The following is a 21,967-nucleotide window of genomic DNA, read 5'->3' as shown; positions in this document are numbered from 1 at the left end:
ACCCTTCATTCTACATCTATTGGGGTTTCAGGCGAGAAGGACTATTTTTTAGTTATTGCTCTTCATATAACAATTTATATATGCACATTTTTCTAAGCAAAACTGTGTATGTACAGTTGATACTTCTAGCATTATATTATTATATATCTGAAACTATACTTAAGCATAATACTGGGTTTTTATTGATATTAAAGTATTCTAGAGTCACTGTTATGTTTCTCATGATTGTTCTGCAAAAGTTAAGTTCATGTGGAGCCAGTTCTTATAATCCTATTTTTATGAGAGTCTCTGTATCTTGAGCAAAGTTTATATAAGTAGGGCATGGTGGCCTGTGTCCAAAACCATGGATTTCTACCATCCAGGTGTCAATGATAATGGCTACTTTGTTTACTTTATGACTGTTGTATTAGGAAAATAGACCTCTCCCAGCGGAGGCAGAACCAAAATAACTTCCTTTGAGAAAAATGTAAGAGCAAATGATGTCACAACTACTAGTGAGTCAAACCTCAAGGCCTCTAGTGAATTCAGCCAGTTCTCTCAGAGACAAATGTCCAAAGTAAGACAAGTTGGTAGGTGCCTTACACTTCCGGTGGGCCAAGCGTTGAGATATTTCTTGGAAATGAGTATCTTGGGATTGGGTCAGGAGCTCAAGTGATAGTGAAGGAGGGGCCAGAGTGAAGAGTAGGAGCTTGACCAGAAGCTGAGGCAGAATGGCTGAGGTCAGTCTGGAGAAAGGCTGCTGCCCTCAGCAGCAATGACATTGAGTCCATCAGGGACTATTACTCAGGAACTCAGGAGGAGGGAGTTCATTCTTCTTGCCAAATTTTTTGAAACCTTTCTTCCCATAATGAGAAACACAGAGTCCAGTTAAAATTAATTTTGACTCAATAAGAAATGAATGAGGGTTGAGGAAAACTTAGAATATTGCATTAATTCTTGAGTTTCTTAGTGGCTCAATAAACAATCTATTTGGAACTTGACATATAAGCAAACTAGATTTCTAAATCTATGTGTCATTGTTGGGGTTCCCCAGGAAGGGACTCTGGAACATAGAACATAGATTTGCATACAGGAGATCTATGGCAGAGCACCTTTGCAATATGTGAGGGACTGGAGGAAGTAGGACTGTGCAGAGGGAGCAAGTAACTGTACTGTATCTGTAACAGAAGCCTCATCTGAATCCAGTAGGAACTCTGGAACTGGAAGGTCCCTTTCAGATTGTCCTGAATTGAGACAAGGATTTGTGTCTTTATCCCCCCCAGTTGAACCTTCATTGGATAAGGGCTACTGGGTGGATGGTGGTAGTATTAACTCAGTTCTGAGTCATCAGCAGCCAACAGTATTATCTGAGCTGAAGGAAGAAATGCCTTGGTCTAGGTCGCACCCCTATGGCATCATGCAATATAATATGGTATGTAGATCAAGCTTATTAAAACACTCTAATGCACAATTCATCATACAATCAGAAGAGCTGAACATAATCTGCTCCTCTCAATGAGACACAGTAAATTCACAGTAGTCTCTACAGTGGGGTAAGCATTCCCCAGAGAGTGCACAAGCTGATCCACAGGAGGTCTGGAGGGAAAGATAGAACTTTTTGTGTAGTGTATGTGTTCTATATCATTCTGTTAACTTTTTTTTTGGTTGCAGGAATGGGTATTAAATGTGTAACAGTGCAATAGCACATGCACGTAGTTTATAAATACAGAAATATATGTGTCAGGTGGTGTGCATCCCAACTATTTTATGGAACATATGACATTATGAAAACAGATGGAATGCCCTGCTATAGGTAATAATTATGGGGTTGCCATAGGAGAGAGTGTATGATATAAGAAAACACATTCACAAAGAAATAAGTAGATACTCAAAGGATAGGGTTTATAACAACTCTCAGGAGAAGGGTTCACTGATGTGACCCATTCAGCATAACATTTTCCTCTTCTTGTTTCAAAGATTTCAAAACCACCTCTTTTTAAAGGTGACAAAGGGAAACAATCTCATTTTTTAAGCTCCTGTATTAAATTGAGTCCCGTTCTTTTATCTTAATATTAATGTTAAGATCTCCAGTTATTCATACTTAAGCTTTATTCTAGGGCTACAAGAAAATGTCATATAAAATTCTACCTTTGAAGTCTACCTTTTAAAAGTCTACTAGGATGATCTGATTGAAATTTAGATTTTTATAGAAGATAGCAAGAAGTCTAGTTTGTACAGGTATCACTAAAATATTCACCTTAAAGTCTTAGAACATGTTCTTCCCTAAGCCAGCTCTCCTAGAGATGAAGAGAAGTTTTTGATTTTACCAGAGTTCTGACTGCTGATCATATGTGTGTCCCCTGGCAGGGGTGGCTATTGTACTGCCAATATTAAGGGATAGTTAAAAGGATTCACCACAGTGTCAGGTGTGAAAAGGCTCAGGAAACTGTGTCCTATAAGTGAGAATTTATTAATTGGGAGTCAGTGTGTGACAAGGGAGGAAGTAGAAGTTGGAATATATTTCATAATGTCATCTTCAGACTTGGGTGGTTCCTTGTGTTTGCGGTAAAAAATGAGTTTATATTTTATTGTAAGGGATATTAAGCGCATTTGGTAAAGTGTACCATGAAAATATCATCTCTCATCATAGGGATAAGCAAGTGTCCCTCTGGTCCATTTTTTTCATATATAAGCATATGGAAATAAGGCAGCCATGTTTATTAGCAAAAATTGGCTTCATACATTAGCCTCCAAATACTTTTCTTCTTGGATCGACATTGTCCTGCACCTCATTTGCTACCCTGTAACCTTTGCAATTAGAGTCACCAAACAAGTGGATAGGGGTTTCACTTTGTAAATGCCACTTTTTAAATGTCTTATTAGCTCATTTATTCAAAATATTCAACTAGTACTTATGGAGGTCCCACTGTGGGCCTGGTCCTGCACAGGGCACTGAGGTGAGAGAGGTAAACAAAGCAGACACACCCCTACTCTCATGGGTTTGCATTCTAAGAAAAATTAAACAAACACCAACTAGAAATGCAGCTGACAAATATACAGGAAACAAAACGGGATGAAGTGGGGAAAGGTACTTGAGAAGACTGCACTAGTGGAGGCCAAGCAAAGGGAGGTGGTTGGGTTGATACTGAATGAGGAAACATAGGAAAGGAAGAAAGAAGTCACTGGGAAATCTGGGAGAACTGTGTTTGGGGCAGAGGAAATAATAAAGGACCTACTGCACAGATAGATTTACTGCATTCCGAGAGCAAACAAACCCATGTGGCTGGAACATACTAAGTGAAGGAAGGAGACAAATGCAAACTCGATTGAGGAAGTCTGGCAGGGAGTTTAGATTTTGTACTAAGTTGAGTGGCAAATCCTTAAAGACTGTGGAAAGAGGATGATACAAGTTAATTACTGTATTATAAAAATAATTTTGGTTTCACTATGGAAAATGGACCTTGAAAGAGCAAGAGTAGAAGAAAGTTATCCAGGCAGATCATGGTGATTGAAGTTAGAATAAGAGTGGATAATATGAGAAGTGGATAGGTTTAGATTTAATGGAAAGTGGAGTTATCAGAAATGGTGATCAATTGGAAATTGAGGTGACAGGAAGAATAAGAATAATATCTAGGTCTGGTGGGATAATTGTTTCAGTAAGTAAAAAAATATATATATCTTGGGAGTGGAGCAGGACTGGGTTTTGCTCATTGAGGTTGATTAGAAATTATGGTTCTGTTACACTTGAGATGCCTTTTAGACACCGAAGGGGGCATCCAGAATTCTGTGGTGACCACAGAGCTGGAGGTATACATTTGGGAGAGAGAGTTTCCAGCTGCTTCCTGCATTCTAAAGCCTGTGCTTGAGGTGGGCAATGCTTGTACCTTTCAAAATTACCTGTGATAAATATGGTATAGTCAACAGCCAGTGAGGAATTTTCTAAAGGGTTGTCATGAACTGTCTTAGATGTTTGCATCAGACTGAATTCGCTTTGATTATACATTGGAAATAAACCTTGACTACTCTTAGTTCATGACTGAGGAAATGTATGAACATTTTAATTCAGATTTTCACTCCTATTAAACTAATTTTGAAATGTATTTTCATGACAACTAAGTTTGTTTAGGGCAAAGTTGTCAGCAAAAAAAGTCACAGCTATGCAGCAATTTATCTTTAGGCATTAAATAACATCTATTATTTTTCAAATAAAAATATATCAGCAGTTAAAATCCTAACCTCTGAGCAAATGTAAATGATAATGACCCACTGCTTAGAAATTACTTTGCCTACTTTCAGTATGAAACATAAAATATAAAATCAGAGCAATTTTCTATGATTATATTATTTCAAAACCAATAAATGTTGCAATGCTGTTAAAAGTAATAGATTTAGTAACAGTTTATTTCTTCAATCCTAACAATTTTGACACATATAAGAATATTATCAGTTTCTGTTCAATATTCTTTTTTCTAGGGAGACTAAGACTTCTTTAGAAAGCTGTCTTTGTGTGTAAGTTAATTTGATTTTTAAATGAGTGTAAAAGCAATAATCATAACCATTTATTTAAAACCATAATATAGAGACATTTTATAATATGTATTTCAATAATCACAGCCTACTGGGTTCAAGCAGAAATCTGAGACACTTATTTTATGTAGGAAAAGACTGCTAAATTGCATTTCTTATTTCTCATTCTGTTCCTAGGATACCAATATGAAAATAGTAACTTTAGAGCTATGATACACTGAGATGAGAATCTCAATGGGTAGTTATAAGGTTAGTTTTTAATAATATTAAAAAAAAGATACAGGATTTAAAAAAGATGTTAGTATCTCAAAGTTTCTGAATTCTGAAAACTATTTAAGTTTTTTTTCCCCATTAAACTACTTACTATAAAACATTTTAGAAACTTTTTTCTATTGTTAATAGCTTATAACAGTGATGCAGAACTAGTCAATTATAATGGACTAGAGGCCTGGTGCACAAAAATCTGTGCATTTGGGAAGGGTCCCTCAGCCCGGCCTGTGCCCTCTTGCAGACTAGGACCCCTCGGGGGATGACCAACTGCTGGCTTAGGGTCGCTCCCCAGGGGATTGGGCCTAAGCTGGCAATCAGACATCCCTCTGGCAGCCCAGGAGCCCTTGGGGGACGTCCATGTGCCAGCGGAGAGCAGGCCTAAGCTGCAGTCAGACATCCTTAGCGTTGCTGAGGAGGCGGGAGAGGCTCCCACCACCACCGCTGTACTGGCATCCATCAGCCTAGCTTGTGGCTGAGCAGAGCACCCCTGTGGGAGCACACTGACCACCAGGGGGCTCCTGCATTGAACATCTGCCCCCTGGTGGTCAGTGTGTGTCATAATGACCAGTCATTCCCAGTCATTCTGCTATTAGGGTCAGTTTGCATATTGCCCTTTTATTATATAGGATAGAGGCCTGGTGCATGGAAGGGGCTGGTTGGTTTGTCCTGAAGGGTGTCCTGGATCAGGGTGGGAATCCTGCTGGGGTTCCTGGCCAGCCTGGCTGAGGGGCTGATGGGTGTTTGCAGGCTGGTCACATCCCCTTCTGGGTGGGGGTCTCTACTGGGGTGCCAGGCCAGCCTTGGTGAGGGGCTGATGGCTGTTTTCAGGCTGGTCACACCCCCTTCAGGGTGGGGGTCCCCACTGGAGTGCTTGGCCAGTTTGGGTGAGGGGCTGAGGGCTGTTTTCAGGCTGGCCAAGCCTTTTGGCGACGGAAGCTCCCAGCCTCTCTTTTTTTTATTTATTTTTTTTTAATTATGGGATTTATTTACCTTCTATAATTGAAACTTTGTTGCCTTCAGTGAAGCTGAGAGCCGGTTCCTGCTCGCACCAGCTCCATGGCCACAGCCGGCTGAAAGTAGGTATCTGGGTTTATTTACCTTATATAATTGCAACTTTGTTGCTTTGAGTGAAGCTCACAGCCGGGCCTTGGCAGGCGGGGAACCTTGGCTTCCTCCATCACTGGAGCAAGCAAGCCTCTTGCTCGCTTCAACTCCATGGCTGCTGGCCACCATCTTGGTTGGGTTAATTTGCATACAGTCATTCTGATTGGCTGGTGGGCATGGCTTAAGGTATAGCCAAGGTATGGTCAATTTTCATGTTTGTCTTTTATTAGATTAGATTGGTCAATTGGTAATTGTGATCTATTTGTCCAGGGGATGGCAGCTGTCTCTGGGAAATTCTTTCACCATTGCAGACTCCTTTTCTTGTTCAGAGAATTTGCTATAACACCTTGCTCCTTCCCCCCTCATCTCCACTGCACAACATCATGTGCAGTGGAGATGATGTTCTAAGCCCACGCTTACAATATTAATATTCCAGAAAGACAAGCACTTTTGACTTTGTATTAGCAATGCAGCAGTGATCAAAACACATTTTGTTATCTTTTGGTTCAGAGGAAAGTATTTGAAATGCATTCAATAACTTTGAATTGGTCATCTAATTTAGCAATTAGTTTGTCTGAGTAAATTCAATGGAAAGTTGCTTTCTGGAGTGTGTGGTATAATGCACTGACTTCACTATTGGCCATTTCATTAAAAAAAATCAATTGTCAGCATATAACCAACTACTTCAATTAGTGTACAATCAACTGGAAATGAAAGTATAAAAACTCTTCTTGAAAGTAATGGGATTTGGTTTGGCCATTGATAATTTATTTTTTATTATCTAAAGAGTATGTAATTATTTTATGTTAGATAAAAATTTGAACTTATATTCACTTGGCTGCTGCTGATCTTATACATTGTCATTGCTTGTTAAAATTTGAGCCTTTTATTTGCCAGGTTTTTGACTGGAAAATATATGAAAGAACAGTGAACACTAGAACTTTTATATTTTCTATTTAGGTGATTAGGACAAATTTTAGCTATTTATAGCCTAAAACCTTTATCTTTCTGTTTAAAACCTAATGTAAAATATGGTTTATATAATAAAAATGAGATTGCAAAATATAGTCAGTTCCCACTAAATTCAGATTTATTTTTTAAAAAATTGAAACCATTTTTATCAATACCAAGCACATGAGGTACACCCCAAATTTCTGCCAGCCAAGGTGATTGGCCGGCTGGCCCCGCCCTGATTAGGGTGTTGGGTGTGATCCAGCCCAGACCAGTTCGCTGGCCATATACAGTCCTCTCCTGAAAACTGTCACAATTCAACTCCAAATTTTGCAAATTTTGGTATGCAAAACAAAATAATAATAATTCACCTAGTGATCTCTTATAGCACTCTTAATTTTTGACTAGCTCATGCATATTCTCATCATTCTGCAGGTGTATTATGAGTCTATAATGTTTTGCAGACTCAATAAATGTACTCTGTAGTCACTTAAATGCCATTTTATGAGTGTGCTTTGAAGATGTGACTAGTCAGAGCAGAGCAGAATAGTTTCTGGATATATGTATTGCAGGTCAGCAGCAGTTAACTACATAGCACCCTATGGTTCTGAAGCCGTTAATTCACGTTGAAAGTAGGCTGACTTTTGAGAGAAATATGGTTACAGGGGGTAAATGGGAAAGTTTCTTAGGCACAGGATATTGGAAAACTGAAATAAATGCTATATGAAGATTCAATTAAAACACTGTAAATGTTGAAAAATATAAAAATTAAAGTATGAATTATGATAATTTAAGAAATGTATGTCTTATGAATATAAGTTCTGCATTTATTATGTGTTTCACATTGATGTAATGGAAACTTAATTGATTTCATTAGAAATAACACAAATCATGAGATTTATAGTAATGAGTTTGAATGGCACTTATATGCCTTTTTACAAGGCAGGTCTGATTGTGAAAATGATCAGACACACAGACTAATGGAACAGAATTGAGAGCCCAGATACAAAACCACATGTGAAAGAGCAAATAATTTTTTTAAAAGGAAGGAGCCAAAACAAAGCCTTTTCAATAAATGGTGTGGGGGGAAATTGGAAATCCACATGCAAAACAATGACACTAGAGTACAGTTTGTCCCCATGTATAATAATTAATGGATCAAAGACCTAAATATAAGACCTGAAACAATAAATTACATAGAAGAAAACATAGGTACTATTCTTATGGACCTTGGTCATAAAGATATTTTATGAATTTGACCCCAAAGGCAAGGGGAGTAAAGCCAAAAATAAATGCTTGGGATTGTATTAAACTGAAAAGCTTCTGCACAGTAAAAGGCAAACCAACCAAATGGGAGGAGATATTTGCAAAAAAATAGCTCAGACAAGGGGTTAATATCCAAAATATATAAATAACTCATACAACTCAACATCAAACAAACCAACAAATAATCCAAGTAAAAAATGGGTAGAGAACCTGAAGAGACACTTTTCCCAAAAAGTCATACAAATGGCCAACAGATATATGAAAAGACGTTCAACTTCACTAGCTATTAGAGAAATGCAAATCAAAACTGCAATGAGATACCTCAAACCTGTTAAGAATGGCTATTACAAACAAAGCAGGTAATAACAAGTGTTGGCCTCTGACCGGTTTGGCTCAGTGGATAGAGCATCGGCCTGAGGACTGAAGGGTCCCAGGTTCAATTCCGGTCAAGGGCATGTACCTTGGTTGCGGGCACATCCCCAGTGGCAGGTGTGCAGGAGGCAGCTGATCGATGTTTCTCTCTCATCGATGCTTCTAACTCTCTATCCCTCTCCCTTCCTCTCTATAAAAAATCAATAAAATATATTAAAAAAATAATAAAAAAAATAACAAGTGTTGGAAATGTTGTAGAGATAAAGGAACCCTCATTCACTGCTGGTGATAATGTAAACTGGTACAACCACTATGAAAAACAGTATGGAGGTCCCTCAAAAAATTAAGAATGAAGTTACTATATGACCCAGCAATCCCACTTCTCTTGTCTACCCAACAAATTTGAAAACATTTGTACACAAAGATATATGCACCCCTACGTTCTTTGCAGCATTATTCATGGTGGCCATGACATGGTGACAACCAGTGTCCTTCGATAAATGATGGGATAAAGAAGATGTGGTACAATATACAAGTTAATTCTACTTAGCCATAAGAAAAGATGAAATATTGCCATTTGCAATAACATGGATGGACCTTGAAAATATTATGCTAAGCCAAATAGAAAAGGCTGAGAACCATATGATTTTACTCATATGTGGGATATAAAACTGTAACTCATTGCCCTGGCCAGTGTGGCTTGGTTGGTTTCCAGGCTAACAAGGAGTCACTAGTTTTGTTCCTTTTTGGGGGCATAAGCCCAGGTTGTGGGCTTGATCACCGGGGCGGGGGCGGAGGGGGTGCGGGAGTAAGCAAATCAATGTTCAGTGAGTGTTTCTCTCTCTCCTCCATGTTTCTCCCTCCCTCTCCCTTCCAAAAAAAAAAAAAAAAAAAAGCAAAGCAAATAAAGACACACACCCTGTAACTCATAGAGGAAGACAACAGTATGTTGGAAAGGGTGGGGATAGTAAAGGGCAAAGGGGGCCAAATATATGGTGACAGAAGATGATTTGACTTTGGGTGGTGGGAGCACAGTGCAATATACAGATTATGTATTGTAGAAATATACACTTGAAACCTATATAACCTTATTAACCAATGTTGCCCCAATAAATTTAATATAAAGTAAAACAAAATAAAATAAGAATGATTCAAAAGGAGGGAAATAATAATAAATTCTTTATTTTGCTTTTCACCAGCATATCTCTAAACTAAATTAATTGTCAACATTTGTAAATAAAGTTTCTGTCCTGATTAAAAAGAAATTATATCTGTCCTGAAACTCATTAAACAGATGGTAAAATCTAATTTAACTTTCTTTAATACTGCCTTTTTAAAAATAAAAGCAAATGAGCTTGTCAGCTTTTAATTATAAAAGTTCTAATTTTAATTTATTATATATATAACAGAATAAGACAGTGGCTAAATTTACTCTATTCTAATGTGCCTTCCTATTTTATACACTATTTTTGAATTTAATATTTTAAATTTAACCATCCTTTCAAGATTTTTTGTAAAAGCATCACATTTATTAGAAGAGAGGTTTACATTTTTAGAAGTTTAAAGTTTTTAGAAAATAAATATTAACTTAAGTCACTTAATAGATGTTGAAATGAAGACCTAATAGATGAGTTTCTAAGTATTGTATTTGCAACCATTAAAATGTTTATAGAGTTTAAATTTCATAATGTCCCTTCTTAAAAACATGCCTCAAATATATCAATGCAAGTTATTTATACTTAAATTCTGATTTAAGTAACTATGTTTTGTTTTTTCATTCATGATAATTGTTACAAAATTATTATATGGCATTCTAGAGCACAATAGCCTTATCAGAAAACTAATTTTCTTTTTTTTTTAATATATTTTATTGGGTTTTTTTTACAGAGAGGAAGGGAGAGAGATAGAAAGTTAGAAACATCGATGAGAGGGAAACATTGATCAGCTGCCTCCTGCACATCTCCTACTGGGGATGTGCCCGCAACCCAGGTACATGCCCTTGACCGGAATCGAACCTGGGACCTTTTGTCTGCAGGCCGACGCTCTGTCCACTGAGCCAAACCGGTTTAGGCTAGAAAACTAATTTTCAATGTCTGTTACACAAATATGCTTTGACCTGTTAATTGTTTAATTGCTATGCTAATTCATTGAAGTGTCATGTTTTATTCTTTCGGAAAAAAGCCTTTTTATCTGACATTTTATTTTTTTATTTTTATTATTTTTATTTATATTTTTTTATCCCCAGAACTAAGAAGATTGCTTGGCAGATGGTTAATAATGTGAATGCCTGTTGGTTGAAAGACCTATTCCTTTCTGCCTCTCTTTATAATTTCACTTTGAACCCTACTCCTCCAATACTTCCTGCATTCCTTCACATCTACTCTGTTCTGCAAACATACCAAGCTCTAACCAGGCTTGGGTGCTCTCACTTACTGTTCCCCTGCCTGGGAATGCTCTTCTCTCCCATCTCGGTGTGGCTAGCTCCTTTCATTTTTCATGCTTTAGTTTAAATGTTATCACTTCATGCCTTTCCTGATTACCCTTTCTGAAATAGATAGGTCCTCCCATCTCTATCACATTATCTTATGTTATTTTCTTCATTATGCTTATTATATTGTTTATGTGTTTACTCATTTTGTGTTTTTTTTTTAAAAAACATATGCTTAAAAAATTATTTACTGATTTGAGAGAGAGAAGGGGGTACAGGCGGGGGGGAGGGGGGGATTGGGGAGGAATATCAATTTGTTGTTCCAGCCATCCATGCATTCATTGGTTGATTCTTTTTTTCCCTCTTTCTTGTAGTGTCTTTTTTTTTAAATGTGTTTTATTGCTTAAAGTATTACAAAGAGTATTACATATGTCTCCTTCCCCCCCTTGACATTCCCCCGGCCTCCCCGACCCCCCCCCCCCACCGGCCCAGTTTCTTATGTCCATTGGTTATGCTTATATGCATGCATACAAGTCCTTCTGTTGATCTCTACCCCCACTCCCACCCTCCAACCATCCCCAGCCTTCCCTCTGTAGTTTGACAGTGTGTTCAATGCTGCTCTGCCTCTGTATCTATTTTTGTTCATCAGTGTATAATGGTCTTTATTATCCATAAATGAGTGAGATCGTGTGGTATTTTTCTTTCATTGACTGGCTTATTTCACTTAGCATAATGCTCTCCAGTTCCATCCATGCTGTTGAAAATGGTAAGAATTCCTTCTTGTTTATAGCAGCATAGTATTCCATCGTGTAGATGTACCACAGTTTTCTAATCTATTCATCTGCTGATGGGCACTTAGGCTGTTTCCAGATCTTTGTTATGGTAAATTGTGCCGCTATGAACATAGGGATGCATATATCCTTTCTGATTGGTGTTTCTGGTTTCTTGGGATATATTCCTAGAAGTAGGATCACAGGGTCAAATGGGAGTTCCATTTTTAACTTTTTGAGGAAACTCCATACTGTCTTCCATAGTGGCTGCACCAGTCTGCATTCCCTCCAGTAGTGCACGAGTGTTCCCTTTTCTCCACATCCTCTCCAGCACTTGTTTGTTGATTTGTTGATAGCCATTCTGACAGGTGTGAGATGATACCTTATTGTTGTTTTGATTGGCATCTCTCAGATGATTAGTGACTTTGAGCATGTTTTCATATGTCTCTTGGCTTTCTGAATGTCCTCTTTTGAAAGGTGTCTATTTAGGTCCTTTGCCCATTTTTTGATTGGATTGTTTATCTCCCTTTTGTTGAGTTGTATGAGTTCCCTATAAATTTTGGAGATTAGGCCCTTATCAGATATGACATTGGCAAATATGTTTTCCCACACAGTGGGTTTTCTCGTTGTTTTGTTGATGGTTTCTTTTGCTGTGCAGAAGCTTTTTATTTTGATGTAGTCCCATTTGTTCATTTTCTCTTTAGTTTCAAGTGCCCTAGGAGCTGTATCAGTGAAGAAATTGCTTCGGCATATGTCTGAGATTTTGTTGCCTTTGGATTCCTCTAGTATTTTTATGGTTTCCCATCTTAAATTTAAGTTCTTTATCCATTTTGAGTTTATTTTTGTGTATGGTGTAAGTTGGTGGTCTAGTTTCATTTTTTTTTGCATGTATCTGTCCAATTTTCCCAACACCATTTATTGAAGAGACTGTCTTGACTCCATTGTATGTTCTTGCCTCCTTTGTCAAATATTAATTGAACATATTGGTTCGGGTTGATTTCTGAATTCTCTATTTTATTCCATTGATCTATATGTCTGTTTTTGTGCCAGTACCAGGCAGTTTTGAGAACCGTGGCTTTATAATACAGCTTGATATCAGGTATTGAGATCCCACCTACTTTGTTCTTCTTTCTCAGGATCTCTGCAGCTATTCGGGGTCTTTTTTTATTCCAGATGAATTTTTGGAGAGTTCGTTCTAGGTCTGTGAAATACGCTGTTGGTATTTTAATGGGAAGTGCATTGAATTTATAGATTTCTTTGGGTAGTATGGACATTTTAATGATGTTGATTCTACCAATCCATGAACATGGTATGTTCTTCCATCTGTTTATGTCTTCCTCTGTCTCTTTTTTCTAGTTTTCTGAGTAGAGGTATTTTACCTCTTTAGTTAGGTTTATTCCTAGGTAGCTTAATTTTTTTGGTGCAATGGTAAATGGGATTGCTTTTTTAGTCTCTGTTTCTGTAAGTTCACTATTGGTATATAGAAATGTCATAGATTTCTTGGAGTTGATTTTGTATCCTGCTACATTGCCAAATTTATTTATTAAGTCTAATAGTTTTTGATAGAGTCTTTAGGGTTTTTTATGTACAATATCATGTCATCTGCGAATAAGGATAGTTTTACTTCTTCTTTTCTAATTTGGATGCCTTTTATTTCTTTTTCTTGTCTAATCACAATGGCTAATACTTCCAGTACTATGTCAAACAGGAGTGGTGAGAGTGGGCATCCCTGTCTTGTTCCTGTTCTTAAGGGAAATGGTGTTAGTTTATGCCCATTGAGTATGATATTGGCTGTGGGTTTGTCATATATGGCTTTTATTATGTTGAGGTATGATCCTTCTATTGCCACCTTGCTGAGAGTTTTTTATCAAAAATGGGTGTTGGATTTTGTCAAATGCTTTTTCTGCATCAATTGATATGAGTATGTGGTTTTTTTCTCTCAATTTGTTTATGTGATGTATCACGTTTATAGATTTGCGGATATTGTACCATCCTTGCATCCCTGGAATAAATCCTACTTGCTCATGCTGTATGATCTTTCTGATGTACTGCTGGATCCGATTTGCTAAGATTTTGTTGAGGATTTTGGCATCTATGTTCATGAGGGATATTGGCCTATAATTCTCTTTCATTGTGTTGTCTTTATCTGGTTTTGGTATGAGGGTGATGCTGGCTTCATAGAATGAGCTTGGAAGTGTTCCTTCCTCTTGAATTTTTTGGAACAGTTGAGGAGGATAGGTTTTACTTCTTCCTTGAATGTTTGGTAAAACTCTCCTCTGAAGCCATCTGGCCCTGGGCTTTTGTTTGATGGAAGCTTTTTGGTGACTGCTTCAATTTCTTCCATAGTTATTGGCCTATTGAGATTTGTAGATTCTTCCTGATTGAGTTTTGGAAGGTTGTATTTTTCTAGGAATATGTCCATTTCCTCCAGGTTGTCTAGTTTGTTGGAGTAAAGTTGCTCATAGTATTTTTGAATAATCATTTGTGTTTCTGTGGGGTCTGTTGTTATTTCACCACTATCATTTCTGATTTTGTTTATTTGGGTCCTCTCTCTTTGCTTCTTGGTGATTATCTGACATTTTAAAATGTATTTCATCTCAAGGTATAAATGCATTTGTTGTATTTGTAACAAGAAAAAATATTCAAGATATTACCTGTTTAAAACAAACTTTTAGGTATAATGCCATATATGATATCTTCTGATTACAACCTTCATTATATCATGGGACATACCTGTATTTTCTCATTGTGTCTAGGAGAGTACTAAGAAAGATAAGAAATGTTCAATATATACTTATTGAAAAAAACAAAGAAAATATATAATTAAGTTGATCTCTCTATATAAAATTTAAATGGAATGAGAAAGTGATTATTCCTAATTATCAAATAATAATTACTTAAAATCATTCTAATCACAAATAATATGCTTTCAATCTCTAATTATAATTTTAAAATTTCTATATTGTTTTACTCATTCATCCCACTCATTCATTGAGCAGACATTGATTTAGTTCCCATTAGATCCACGTTTCGTAATAGATACAGGGAATAAGAAGAATTATTAAATGAGGGCAGAAACAATGCCTATTGCAATTAGAAACTTGTATGCATCTGAGCAAGTTTGAAAGGCTAACAATATCTCTTCACTCTATTCAACAAATTCTGAGGTTCCATTATGGATCAGGAGATTTCCTAAGTAGTGAGTATATGAAATTGAATAAGACCATGCCTACTTATAGTAAATCATTCAATAATAAAGAGATAAAGGATTTACTTTGAAAGCAAGGATATGTTTATTTATTTGAGAGAGAGAGGCATGAAGACGAGAGAGAGAGAGAGAGAGAGAGAGAGAGAGAGAGAGAGAGAGAGAGAGATTAGTTGCCTTCCATAGGTGCCCTGACTGGGGATCAAACCCACAACCTTTTGGTGTACAGGACAATGTTCCAACCAACTGAGCACCTGGCCTGGGCTACAGTATGGTTTTGATCTAACTATAAAAGCATCAGAGAATTAGTCATATTTCCAGAAATCTAGAAGGCATTCAATTGAGATTAAATGTAAAATGAACTACTTGAGAATATTTACCAGTGGTACCATTTACCTCAATTAGAATATAGTTATAACTTATTTTAAAAGGTGTTATGACTTGCACATAGTAGGTATGATGATTGAGTAATAGAAATATTGAACCATGACTCATTTGTAGCAGTGAAGCTATTGCTACAACAATTCCGCATTAGAAAAACACACATGAAAAACTTAGTGAAATGTATCAAGACATATTTTTTCTTGTTCATGCACCTGTGGTCAGGTGCCACTCAGTTGATCAAGGCTAGATTTGGCTGGGGTTTGCTTGAAGCCCAGATCTGTTGTATGTGTAATTACTAGGTCAGATATTGATTTATTTTAACAAATTACAAAAATCAGGATAAATTACTAACCGAGAAATTACACTTACAACTAGTCTGAGCTACAAATGAGATTGGATTGTTATAGTACATATTTGTACTCTATTTTGTTAGGATTGGTTTACTAATATTATAGCAAAATTAGTAACATTATCAGTAGAAAAACATGTTGTACTATAATTAAATCATTTAAATAATCCTTTTTTGATGCCTTAATGTGCTAGATTTCTCAATTCACTAAAGTAGATAAGAGTTTTCTGTAAATACAACTTATTATCAGTAGTTTGCTTCTCTAGAAATAATAGAGAATTTAGAAGTCTATATTAGCATTTAATGACAATATGCTATTCTGATGTTGATGCATTATGTTTATCTACAGAACATGCAACAAGACAGAAATATAGGATAATTAGATCATTTGCAACCTGTTAGCTTTTGGCAATTATCAGTAATAGGTTTTTTTTCCTTTAGAAAAATATAGATGATTTTGGTAATGGGGTAGTCTCAGTTTCAAAGAAGAACAATTTATATACTGAGGTTATGTTTACTAGTGTTTCCAAAAATAATGTATTCTTTTCTGTTTCTTATATTCCATGCTTAGAATTTGTTCAAGAAAACAGTCTATCAAAATTAATAGTATAGAGATACTAGTATAAATATCTTAGAGATTTTACTGTTCCTCCTAACTCATGAAATTTATCACTGGGATGGAGAGATGGAAATGAAGCCCTTGGGAGTGTGGATTTTCTGCTGATAATTATTTGTCTTCCTCAATAGACAAAAATATGGAAGTGTCCATATCAGATATTTTTGGGATCTAAAGCACATACTTTCTCTAGAAAACGCAATAAGAAGATCCATTTATGTGAAATGTACTCAGTGTAACTGATTTTTCACATACACATACACATGTATTCTCAAACTGTTCTTAGTTACTGAACTGTTAAGCTAAACTGAATATCATTCTACTGTGTTTAAGATATATAGTAACCTGCTAAATAGACTTTCTTAACAAGAACAACAGCCCAGCTGGTATGTCTTAGTGGTTGAGCCTCGACCCATGAGTCAAGAGGTCACTAGTTTGATCCCGGTCAGAGCGCATGCCTGAGTTGCAGGCTTAATCGCCTAGGAGTTGTGCAGGAGGCAGCTGATCAATGATTCTCTCTCATCATTGATGTTTCTATCTCTCTCTCCCTCACCTTTCCTTTCTCTCTAAAAAGAAAATCGATGAAACATTAAAAGAAACAAACTTGATTGTTCCTAATACTACTCACCATAGGTGAGCTACTCTCTTCTCCACCAAGTTCCCTGCTAAACTTGTTTCTAAACATCTGTTCCACTCAGAGACAGTAGTTGACATTGTTATAAATGACTTTAATAAGCATTTACAGAATCTGCTTTTATCCTAACTTAATTTTCATATGTTTGTTTTGAATGGATCAAGCTGAAGGAACTACATGGAGTATCTCTACATGACTTCATAAAGTAGGGTAAAAGAGGGAAGTTGTGTTTGGAAAGGGATCAGGTTGATGCAGTGCCCCTCTATTAACCAAGTGGTAATTTTCATTGTAGCGGCCAGAACATTCTAAAAGTTGGTTCGTGTGCGTGTTTTGGCAGCCAGAATTGGTCACAGTGCGTGTTTTAAAGTTATAAAGGAGCCTCTTGGTGGGACAAATGCAGGACAGAGGAGGTAACTGTGTTCAAGGCTTTAAAATGAAGCTGGAGTGAGAATTCCAGGAAGTCAACCTTTGGAAGCAGGCACCCAGGGGACTCCAGAAATCTCCTCTCAGACCCTATACCCCTGGACTTTCAGGAATCTTTACCTTATTCTCCTTTTCTAAAATATACTTAATGGTCATGACAACATCAAAAATCAAGTTAAAAAAGACAGTGAACATAAGATGCATCAAAGGACCTTCTAAACACAGTATGCCTAAGACCTGAGAAGCTAAGAAGCTGAAGATACCAAGAGGGAGATCAACAAAAGCTAATGTGAAAGGAAAGGGGCATAAATGCTAACACATTTCTTAAATTTTTATCCGAAGACATTTACTGAATGTCTTCCCCACACCAAATTTACAAATGTATTTTATTTTTTAAAGGCCCCCCACCCCTTTTTTGACAGTGAAGGCCAGATGAGGGACGCTGGAACTGTGTTCACCACCACCCTCTCAGTCCTATTCTGAAGAGTCCACAAGTGTTTCTTTTTTTAAAAAAGTATTTATTTAAATTTTTGTTTTCCTATTACAGTTTACATTCAATATTATCTTGTATTAGTTTCTGGTGTACAACCAAAGACAGAAGTCTTTCTTGGGTAGGCTTCAGATTCCATTCCGATGACTCTGGCAATCTCTATTTAGATCTGGCTCCCTCCATCCTCAATGTTCCACAATCACTTGGCCTTTTTTAATTTTATTCATTGGTAAACTGTCTGTGCTCTTATTTTAATAATAATATAGTGACTATTTTTAAATTCTTCAATGCCTATGAGTCTTATTCATTAATGCTTCTAAAATGCTCATAAGATCTTTTCTAAAAAAATTTATTGTTGAAAGTATTACACATGTTCCCCTTTTCCCCCATTGACCTCTTCTTACCAGCTTCTACCCCCTGCCCCAGGCTTTCACCACCCTATTGCCTTTGTCAATGGATTATGCATATATTCATACAAGTTTTTTGGTTGGTCTCTTCCCACCCTTCTCTCTTCGTCCCCTCTGAGATTCCACAATCTGTTCTATGCTTCTATGTAAAACAGTCATAGATCTTAAGAATTTCAAATCAAATAGTCACTAAAGTAGAAAAAAAAACATATTATGCATGACTTCTGAAGAACAAAAATGAGCCATTTGTTTCTAAAATAAATTTACTTTGTTTCCTTCTAGAGTTTTTGCTAGATTATCTGCAATGTAGCAGATAATCTTATAGACTACAATATCAGTTATCTTCTTTTTTAGGATTGTAAAATGAAAATTGGCATTTATCCACCAACTCATGATTTTCTCTTTATTGGATGAATGCACATAGATTGCTTTACCTCTACCTCAATTTCCAACTTAAAGTTTTAGCAGAATCTTTCATTTTCATCACCATGCAAGCAGATGTGATCTTTATTCATTTTCCTTTTCATTGAACAGTTACATCATTTGAAAATTTTCACATGATTCAATTTAACTTTTTCTTTTTTTTATGGTAGATACACCTGCTGCTACCTGTGTCTGATTGTCATTTTAATGGATTGCCAAGAAGCTATGACCACAATGATATTGTATTTTCCTGCTATTCTTTTATTTTTTGTTTCACATATACAAACTTTTAAGAAGTGAAGTTGATATGTTGTTAGAGATTTGATTTTTGTTTTTCCAAAATGTTCCTCCATGATTATTTTATTAATGCCTTTGAAAACATTTTATGGTTAATTGATACATAAAACATGGAGTATCTGTACAAGACTTTATAAAATAGGGCAAAAGGAATTGTCTACTTTCTCAAATGTGCATTGATGTAGATTACATAATAGTTATTACAAAACTATATTTGAGGGAATACATTTTGTTTTATAAGAATAATTCCTAAATGTAATTTAAAAGTGATAAACTAGCCTTTGATGGCCTAGAATTAATGCACATTTATTATCTTAATCTTCATGCAAATTTAAGAAGACTATGTTTTCAGATTGGTTACATAAGTTTCAGGGCCCAGTGAAAAATGAAAATGTAGATTCCCTTGTTCAAAAGTTACTAAGAAGTTTAAGACAACCATGTGGCGCATGAACAGGCCCTTTGCAAACATATTGCATGCCGATGAAGGCAGCTCTGTTCATATTTTTTAAGCTTATCACTTGGTTTGCCAGCAAATCTTTAAATTGAGAAAACCTACCCTAAAGAATATCTTTACCAGAATGTTTTAAAAGTTATAGCATATTATTAGATCCATATAATTAAAACTATGAAAAAAATATCACATAGCTAACCTCAAATTCAAAGCATGGGATTCTTACATGAACTCTCTGATAAAACTCACGTGGCAAGTTAATATTTCACTTGTATTTTCACTTCTGAAAAGTCTAGGTATCATTTCTATCATATGTTAGCCCCAACTCTAACTTGTGAAGATTCTAAATACTATCCCAAGTTAGCCCTAATGAATTTAGAGATAACTGTATTTCCTCTTCTATTAGTTGGAATCATATGAAATTGTCATTATTCAGCCTTTTAGCTTACAAAAAGGTAGTTTTATGTGTTTCTACCTAAGACATGGCGGCCTATTAAATATGTGAAGTTAGGGGCCATATAGCCTCCACCCCAAACAATACCAAACATAGGTGCATAATCCATATGAGAAATTTTCCAAACCCTTCAACATGTTGGTTGAGTGATTATAACAATTAAGTTTATTAATTTTTCTTTTGACATACTTTTTAAAAACGAATGATCCAAACGTTAATGAATAGACTGCATAGTGAAACATTCTTACCAGTTCCCATGACCTAAAACAAAACCCTTACCCAAATTTTTGTCCGTATCAACTCCTAAGCAATCACTGGCTTAACCTTGTACAATGTATAAGTGAAACCTAACAAATTTTAATCGCATGCATCTTTTTATCCTTTTTCCAGCAAATAATCCCTTCAATAATGTCCCATATTCCATTTTTTCTTATTTTTTCCAGTATTATTTCTCCTAAAATTATAAGAGTTTCTGTGATGAATCATAGTTCTTTCCACTTCTGAGGTCTGAGAGCATTCTTGCAAAGGTTCTCATAAGCTTATCTGACATGTGGGAAATAGATTTAATAATATCAGTATAATGAATGCCATTGTAAATTCTATGAGACTTATGTATAACATCAAAAAACAAATCAGAAAAAGAAAGCAATTCTATTATAGTTTATGGTCTAAAGATATAATTTTCTGATGATTTCAAATGAAATGAAAGTAACATTAATACAATGTAGAGCATTGGATTTCTAAAATTCTCATCTGCTGAACATTTTCCATCAACATATTTTATATAGAAGTCCAACCTGAGAAAACCCTAGCTCACAGGGCCTTCGAATTAATCCCTCTGTACACACACACACACACACACACACACACACACACACACACAATAACTCCAAAAATATTAAATCTGAATTCTTAGGGCTTAGCAAATTCATAGTTTATCTGCTGCTTACAAAATGTCCAGTGTTAGTCAGGATACCCTCTTCTATCTTTAAACTGTGATACTCATTACACGTAATCTTGAGGCACTCAAGGCAGAAAAAGAGAGCGCTTAAGAGTAAGACAGGGGCTTTTAACTGTCTCATCCCCAAAGTGACACATGTCACTTCAAGTCATAGTCTATTAATTAAATATTTTGACATGATCTCAACATCACTAGAAGTCTCTGAAATATCTGGAAGTACATGAATATTTGCCGGTATGAAACGTCTGCCAGTCTCTTTGGCTTTCTCACATGCCTCCTCGAGATGATTTCCCTAGGCGTCAAGCAGTCCTCCATGAGATATGATTCTCCAGTACCAAACTTTCTATAACAAATTGGCTGCAAAGAATGCAATGTGTGATTTCCTGAAACAGACTGGAATGCTGAAAGCGTGGGCATCGCCAAAAGGACCGAGCTGTGCTCTTAGGATGCCTAGTCTGAGGTAGGGGTAATGTTCTTTTTTGAAAATTGAGTCTCTCAAGGACATCCGTCTGAATGGACAGGCTTCTGAGACACATGATCATGTCCAAGATTCCCCTGCAAAAGATTTCTGGGTCTGCTGTAATGTGGGAGTGAATCCAGAAAATGTTAAGACCTCAAGAGTAGAAATAGTGACTTATTCATCTTTTAGTTCTTCCCATTGGATCTGAATCTGGCACTTGCTGGGTTTCAAACTGAGTTTGGTTGACATGAAACAAAATCTTCAACTTCCTGCTGAATAGTTCTAAACCAGGCCCTAAAGCTCAACACTTCCAGAATTGGCCCTTTTCCTTCCAAGTCTTGTTCTCCCTTCAGGGTTTCCAATTTTTATTACAGATCCCACCTGGTATGCAGTCATTTGGGCTTAACATTTTAGAATCCCTATTGGATATTGAATATTCTTTACTTTTCATATAATCATTCATATTCTAGGAATTAGGCCTCTTCTTTACACTGTTGCTCCTGGATAAGCTTTAGGACTTCAAGTGTATGAAGGAATTCACAATAAAAAGTAACCATAAAACCTCGTAGCCTATGTCACTTTACAAAACAGTGGGGAAAAAATCAAAGAGAGGTCACCAGTAATCTGAAAGCAGAACTCATTAAATAGTTAATTGAAAGGATTTTTACATGTGCCTTGCTCAGGAGCAGAAGTTAAGTACGTAAAGAAGGGGTTAAGTAGGGAGGAAGGCTCAAACATACTTTTCT

At 36.3% G+C, this 21,967-nt stretch overlaps 1 protein-coding gene across 2 annotated transcripts in view; it reads left to right on the top strand.

The window, feature by feature from the left end:
* GPC5 (glypican 5) overlaps positions 1-21,967 on the top strand; it is a 1,292,689-nt gene that overhangs the window by 433,069 nt on the left and 837,653 nt on the right. The window lies entirely within an intron of this gene.

This window comes from Myotis nattereri, assembly GCF_964212035.1.
Source record: "Myotis nattereri genome assembly, chromosome: 2".
Taxonomy (NCBI): Eukaryota; Metazoa; Chordata; class Mammalia; order Chiroptera; family Vespertilionidae; genus Myotis; species Myotis nattereri.
This window is presented reverse-complemented; position numbering and strand designations above follow the sequence as displayed.